This window comes from Rattus rattus, chromosome 2 (genome assembly GCF_011064425.1).
Source record: "Rattus rattus isolate New Zealand chromosome 2, Rrattus_CSIRO_v1, whole genome shotgun sequence".
Taxonomy (NCBI): domain Eukaryota; kingdom Metazoa; phylum Chordata; class Mammalia; order Rodentia; family Muridae; genus Rattus; species Rattus rattus.
This window is the reverse complement of record NC_046155.1, coordinates 200961740-200969016: the sequence shown is the minus strand read 5'-3', so window position 1 is coordinate 200969016 and position 7277 is coordinate 200961740. Positions and strand designations below refer to the sequence as shown.

General features: G+C 43.5%; 1 pseudogene; it reads right to left on the bottom strand.

The window, feature by feature from the left end:
• Positions 1 to 6488: 6488 nt before the first annotated feature.
• LOC116893535 lies at positions 6489 to 7277 on the bottom strand (annotated as a pseudogene).

The window sequence follows — 7277 nt, the reverse complement described above, 5'->3', positions numbered from 1 at the left end:
TTGCATTCCGTGGGCCATGCTAGCCCCAAGCATTCTATAGCCTGGCATGGCTTCCTGTCACAGACTCTGTTCACACTCCGAACTACCCAGTGAAATCATTATTCAGCAAACTGTAACCCAACAACCAGATTTATGTGTTACATGCTCCATGTACAATACATCCACATAGTTAACTTACAACCAATTGATAAGGATACAAACCGCCCATCTAGATAAGATATAATTTTCCCATCTAGGCAACACAAAACCCTGTACACATCCATCCCTTAGGAATAGTCATAACAATCTGTAAATGTGCAGAGAGAAATCTTAACATCCACTGCCATGTTCTCTCGGCTGCTCGCTCCTCTCGCTCCAGTCTCCTCCTCATCTAAAACTTTTCTCCCGCCCATCCTTCCTTCTCATCCAATGACAGGCCTCGTTCTACCTCGTACCTGCCTTCACTGCATGATGACATCATCCTACAGGATCCTTTCAAGAGGGAGGCATCAGGGTCACATCTGGGACATGAGGCAGCAGATGATGGCGCCCTCTGAGGAAAGAGGAGGGACTGCAAGCCAGGGACGCTCACTCGGGATGTCCACCCACTAGAAGCTGAGAAACAAGGAATGGGATTCTCTCCAGAGCCCGTCCCCACCTGCACCCAACCGCTAGCCAACAAAACCAAGTTTGAGCTCCCATCCTCTAGAACTGCCAGGTGACAAATCTCCATGACGTCAAAGCAGTAAACTCGTGGCAGCTTCTTGTGACCGCCACAAGGAATGAAAATGTCAGTTGTTTTTATAGCTGGGTTCGCATGCCTGCGCACATATTTCTTTTTCTGGCCAAGAGGAATCATGGAAAACTGTTTGTTTTGTGTTGTTTGGAAATCGTTGTAATTGATCCCTAGACTAGCAACACGTTAGAGAGCATTTTCACTTGTTATTTGGAGATTTTGTACATATCTATAATGTATTTTAATTATAGCCATCTCTCATTCTCCATTGTAACCAAACCCTCCGAACACCTCCCCCTCCCAACTCCATGCTATTTTTTATTTATAATAACACACTGCGTTCAGTTGTGTTGCCTATATGTAAACGGGTATGAGGTCTCCCACTGGGAGATGAGCAATTTAGCAGAGGCCAAAGAGCCATCACCCCAGCATCTGTCAACTGCCCAGAGCCCCATGGCTGGTGATGGGGCCTGAGCATCCTCTCTCTTGTCTATGCTGGCATTTGACTTGACTCGATTTTGACAGCACCTCCTTCTTAGAGGGAGTCTGTGGAATTGCTTTGCATGGACGGATGTGTCATGTCTTCTAGTTCTCAGCACCTTCACACTTGCTCATTTCACTGGCAGACATGGTGCCATATAAGGTGGCCACAGTTCTGTGATGCCAGTACTGTGCCATTTCTGCAGGGTGGACCCTGCGGCTGACAGCTGCCATCTGCTCTCATTCCAGCAAATGCGAGCCCTTCACCATGCTTATTGAAAGTGGGGGGCCTCATCCCCTCATTCTTCCCCTCCCTCATGCTTACTAAATCCAGAGGCCTTGTTCCCTATCTCTTCCCTGTTGGTAAAGGTCATCCTTTCCACCCTGTTGCATATTGATTCAACATATTCTTTATGTTTTATTTATTTATTTATTTATTTATTTATTTATTTTATTTTATTTAAGCTTTATTCTAAAAGATACCCGAGTGCTCTCTGTCTCACTTATTTCGCTACTTGCTCTGTCACACACATCTGTTGTCGCAGCATCTTAAATGTACTCAATGTTCACTCATTGGAAGTGCCCAAGCAATCGTTGCCCACACCCACTTTGTCCCTGAGTAGTAAATATGCAGGCTTCTTTTTAAACCTGTATCACTGGTATGGATGGCTCTGACTAGCACAGGCATAAATCAAGAGCTGGTGCTTGGAAATGACTAAGGTCACGCACAGGACTAGTGAGCAGAAAAATGTTAAAATGCAAAGGGTTAAATCACTCACTGAGCAAGCATGAAGACCCAACTCCCAGCACCCATTTAAAAGGCCAGAGACGGTTGTGCACATGTCTGTGATCCCAGCACTGCAGGAGGATCGTGGGTAGTCACTGACCGCCAACCTAGACCAAGCTTCAGTGAGAGACCTTGGCTCACGGGAATAAGGCACAGGGCGTGAGAGAACACTCTGGCCTTCTCTAGCTTCTGTATGTGTGCGATGTTATGCATCACACCCTCACATGTACACACACCACGTATTCACATACAAAAATACAAAGAATTTAGTAGCAAAAAAATCTGTAATTTACAAAGAATATATACTTGATTCTCAGCCCTGTGATTAAGATCCAGTAAAAGTAGGTTGGTGTGTGAGAGATGCCAAGTTAGCCATGAGCAGGACAGGACTGAAATCTGTGCTGTGCGTGCAGGTGTTTGGCACGCTTGGGTGAGATGGGCCATCGGTAGCATCAAAAGAAACCAGCACACTTGACAAGACTAACTCTTAAGTTCATAGTAAAACATCAATATAGGGGCTGCAGAGACAGTTCTAGCGGTTAAGAGGGCATCTTGGTCTCACAGAGGACTGGAACGCCATTCCCAGCACCCATGGCAGGGATCTTCTGCCCTCTTCTGGCCTCACCAGGAATGGCATGCATGTATTCACAATGAATTAAAATAGCAATAGAATCGTTTCTAGAATTAAAAATCCGAGCTACTAACTGAGGACTAAAGGACAGAGAATATAAAATGTTCCTGCTATGCCAAATATAGGGAAGGAAGAGGAAAGAACATGAATTTAGGAAGTAAGCAGAAGTTTGTCAATGAGAGTTGTAAAAATGGTGTGACACCCCATGGCACACAAAATCCATGTGTGCTACCTACAAGGTACATACCTCTAAAAGGCTGACGGTGTGAGGGAACAAAGCTTCCCAACCTTGTTCTTGTGACCTAAGCTTGTCTTTGTCAATGTAGTGGTTCTGTATTTCCGTGTATGTTTTAGAATCAGTTTGTCAGTTTCTGCAAGAATAATCATGGTGGGCTTTACTTAGGAATGGTTTAAACCCTCAAATCACTTGGATAGAATGTGGCTTTTTCTAATCCATGATGATGATAAGCCTCTCCTGGTTTGCCTTTTGCATACACATTGCTGTGGCCAGCTTTAACTCCCAACTGGACACAAACTAAAATCACCCTGGCAAAAAGGTTTCATGTTTAGATAAGGTGGCCTGTGGGCATGTCTATAGGGGAGTATCTTGACCGCTTAGAGTGGCCTTCTTGGGCAGGAGATCCTGGAATTTTTAAAAGGGGAGAGAGCAAAAGTAGCTCTAGTATCCATTAATTTATCATTTTTGTTTCTGCGCTATAGATTGATGTGCTGCCTTCTTTAAGTTCCTGCCCCTGTAGACTGTAACTGAGACTTTGAGATAACCTAAGTACTCTCTCTCTTCTGCTGGTTTTTGTCCGAGTGTTATGTGACAGTAACAGAAAAGATATTCAGATACTCGCTTCTAGTTCTTTTATTTGTCATTTGTGCTTTGAGATTAATAGAAGTCTGTCATTTCCCCTTTCCCTTCCTCCCTCCAGAATCTCCCACACCCCTCCTTGCTCCCTGTGGTGGCTTGTACATGCTTGGCCCAGGGAGTGCACAATTCGGTGTGGCCTTGTTGGAGTAGGTGCGTCACTGTGGGTATTGGCTAGTACTCTTGTCCTAGCTGCCTGGAAGCCAGTATTCTGCTAGTAGCAGATGAAGATGTAGAACTCTCAGCTCCTTCTGCACCATGCCTGCCTGGACACTACGATGCTCCTGCCCTGATGAAAATGGACTGAACCTCTGAACCTGTAAGTCAGCCCCAACTAAATGTTGTCATTATAAGACTTGCCTTGGACATGGTGTCCATTCACAGCAGTAAAACCCTAATTAAGACAGTTGCTTTTAGATTCATGGCCTCTTTTTCACTGTTATTATATGCATATATGTATATACATTGTAAATGTATGAGTACAACCTGCTTTGTCTGTATAATGTTACCTGTATGTATGCTTTCAGAGATGACTGCCTGGTATTGGGTAACAATTGGCATGCTCTTCCCTGGGGGAGCTTATTTCTTCTGATGTCAGTATTCCTTAGCTACCTGTAGTGCTTTGTGTAGGACTGAGACCTTGTACACATTTTTTAAAAAAGATTTATTTATTTATTTATTTATTTATTTAATGTATATGAGTACACTGTAGCTGTCTTCAGACACGCCAGAAGAGGGTATCAGATCTCATTACAGATGGTTGTGAGCCACTATGTGGTTGCTGGGATTTGAACTCAGGACCTCTGGAAGAGCAGTCAGAGCTCTTAACCACTGAGCCATTTCTCCAGCCCCTTGTACACATTTATTAAAGGTTTGCTTTTAGTTATGTGTATGTGAAAGTGGGTGCAAGTGTCCAGGGAGACCAGAGGAGTCAGATCTTCCTGAACACAGGCAGCCATCAGCCCTGACATGGGCACTGGCTCAAACTCTGGTCTTCTGTAAGAGCAATATGCACTTCCAACCTCTGAGCATATATCTAGTTCAAGGTATGCATTTTGATAAATCTACTTCTAGATTGTGTGTGTGTGTGTGTGTGTGTCTGTGTGTGTGTGTGTGTGTGTGTGTGTGTGTGTGTGTGTACACTGTAGCTGTCTTCAGAAGAGGGTATCTGATCCCACTATGGATGGTTATGAGCCACCATGTGGTTGCTGAGAATTGAACTCAGGACCTCTGGAAGAGCAGTCAATGTTCTTAACCGCTGAGCCATCTCTCCAGCTCCTAAGGTCATAGTTTTACAATTTTATATATGTATATAATGCATCTGGTTACTCTTTACCCATACATCTATATCATCTCCCACATGTCTATAACAGCCCTCTTATACACACACACACACACACACACACACACCAGTCCCTTTTAATGACTTTAGTATTGCTGCATGACCCATTTAGTGTTAGACTTTTTAAACTTCACCTTCTGCATCTTTATTCTCGGTACACAGAAACTGTGGTCTGCATGAGAATGCTCTCTCCTCCATAGGATGATGTATTCGAATGCTTGGGCTACAGTTGGTAGAATTGTTTGGGAAGGATTAGGAGGTGTGGCCTTGTTGGAGGAGGTGTTTTTCTGGGGATGTGATTTGAGGTTCAAAACTTAAGACATTCCCAGCTAGCTCTCTGCCTTCTGTTTGTGGATCTGCCATGCTCCCCATCATGATAGCCATGAACTCTATCCCTCTGCAACTGCAAGCTCCAATTTAAATGTTTTCTTTGACAAGTTGCCTTGGTCATGGTGTTTTGTCACAGCAATAGAAAAGTAAATGAGACAGAAATTGGCACCAGGAGTAGGGCATTGCTATGACAGGCCTGGACATGTTGTTTTCTGGAAGAACGTAGAAGATCTTGGAACTTTGGGCTGGAAAGTGGTTGAATACTCTAAGTGGGTCTCAATGGGTGATCCTAGTAGGAGCTTGGCAGAAACAGTGCTGAGAGCAAGGTGTACAATGGAGACATAGGCAAGAGGTTTCACAGCAGGGCTGGAGACCAATGTGTTGTTTTGGTAAAGAATGTGGCTGCTTTTTGCCTTCACCTTAAGAATCTGGCTGAGGCTAAATTGAAGAGTGTTGGACTTGTTTCATTTGGAGAGGAGATTTAAAGAGCCTAATGTTGACCTTGCCATGTGGTTGCTAGTAGTCACTCTTAAGAAGATGTACAATGAGAACATCAACAGCTTACTCTACCCATGGTGCTGGACCTGCTCTATAATTCTTGAATCAATAAACAGGTCAAGGATTAAATGATGTAGGATATGTCAATAGACACAAAAATAGAGTCTGATATTCATTACTATATTTTAAAAAGGCTTCTAAAACGGGGCTGAGAATGTCATTTTCTTTTCTTTCTTTCTTTTCTTTTCTTTTTTTTTGGAGCTGGGGACCGAACCCAGGGCCTCACGTTTGCTAGGCAAGCGCTTTACCGCTGAGCTAAATCCCCAACCCTGAATGTCATTTCCTTAATAATCAAATAGATTATTAGAAATCAGAATACAGTATATTTGACAGTGAAAAAATGGAGTACTCCCACGAAAATGGAGAGGAGATGTCTACTCTACCAACACTGACTTGAGAATTGTACGTAATGGATTAGATGAGAGGAAGAAGGAGAGTGGTCTATTACTCACCAGAAAAGCACAAGGAAATCTGCTTAGTAATGGACTCCAGATGCTTGGAAGCTAGTAACTTTCTAACGAGTTATATTGCCAGTGATAAACTCCAGCAACAATGAATAAAGCTGAAAACCATCTACTTGTTTCCCTTTTTTTTCTTGAAGCTCTAAATACAACACAGGTATTTACTTTATACTATGTGTAATTATGTAACTTACCATTAACAGGATAGATCGTAACAGCAGTCATTTCTACTTTAATGCTGATATGTGCATTAAAAGCAGCCATGTTCAGATCGCACACTATATACTAAGCATCTTTCCTTTCTCTGACTTTAGCTCACTAGAGCAGGCTGGGCATTGACCCTCTGAAGTGCTTCTTCAGGTCTGCAAAAGGCAGGACTAACAGACTCATCTGCTCTTCTCTCAGCAGTGTCAATCCAGCAATGCCAAATAAAGTGTGAAAAGGACCATATCTCCCGCCTTCTTGCCAACCCCCCAACCTCTTCATCTGGACACGAGGCCACAGGGCTTTTCTCTATCAATCTGAGGAAGCCTCCCGATTACCTACAGTCAGGCCAAGCCCTACCACAAATAGCACATAACTGGTAACTTCTCGGGTTTTCCATTAAGTCTACCTGAGGCAGTCGTTATTTGCAAAGCCACCAACCACGTAAGTTAGAATTCCCTTGATGCAACTGACTAGTTCTTATTGCCAGGAATCTTGTGTAATAATAGATCTGCCCAGCAGGAGATTCAGAGCCCAGTCTACACCAAAATTCATCATCAAAGTTCACACGGGACAAAACAAATTCAGCCACCTATCCCACCTAGCATCAAGCTTGCCTAAGAGAGCCAAAGTTGGGACTATAGAAAGTGAAAATCTAGGGGGCTGGGGATTTAGCTCAGTGGTAGAGCGCTTGCCTAGCAAGCTCAAGGCCCTGGGTTTGGTCCCCAGCTCTGAAAAAAAAAAAAAAAGAAAGTGAAAATCTTGTATCAATTTTTCCCAATGTCTCTGTGCTTTAAATGAAGGCCAGGCCTTCCTTTACTTCAGCAATATTAATGCTTTGACACGGGGTAAGAATCTGGGCAGCACTGAGAGTGTACAGGAGATGTGGTTCCAT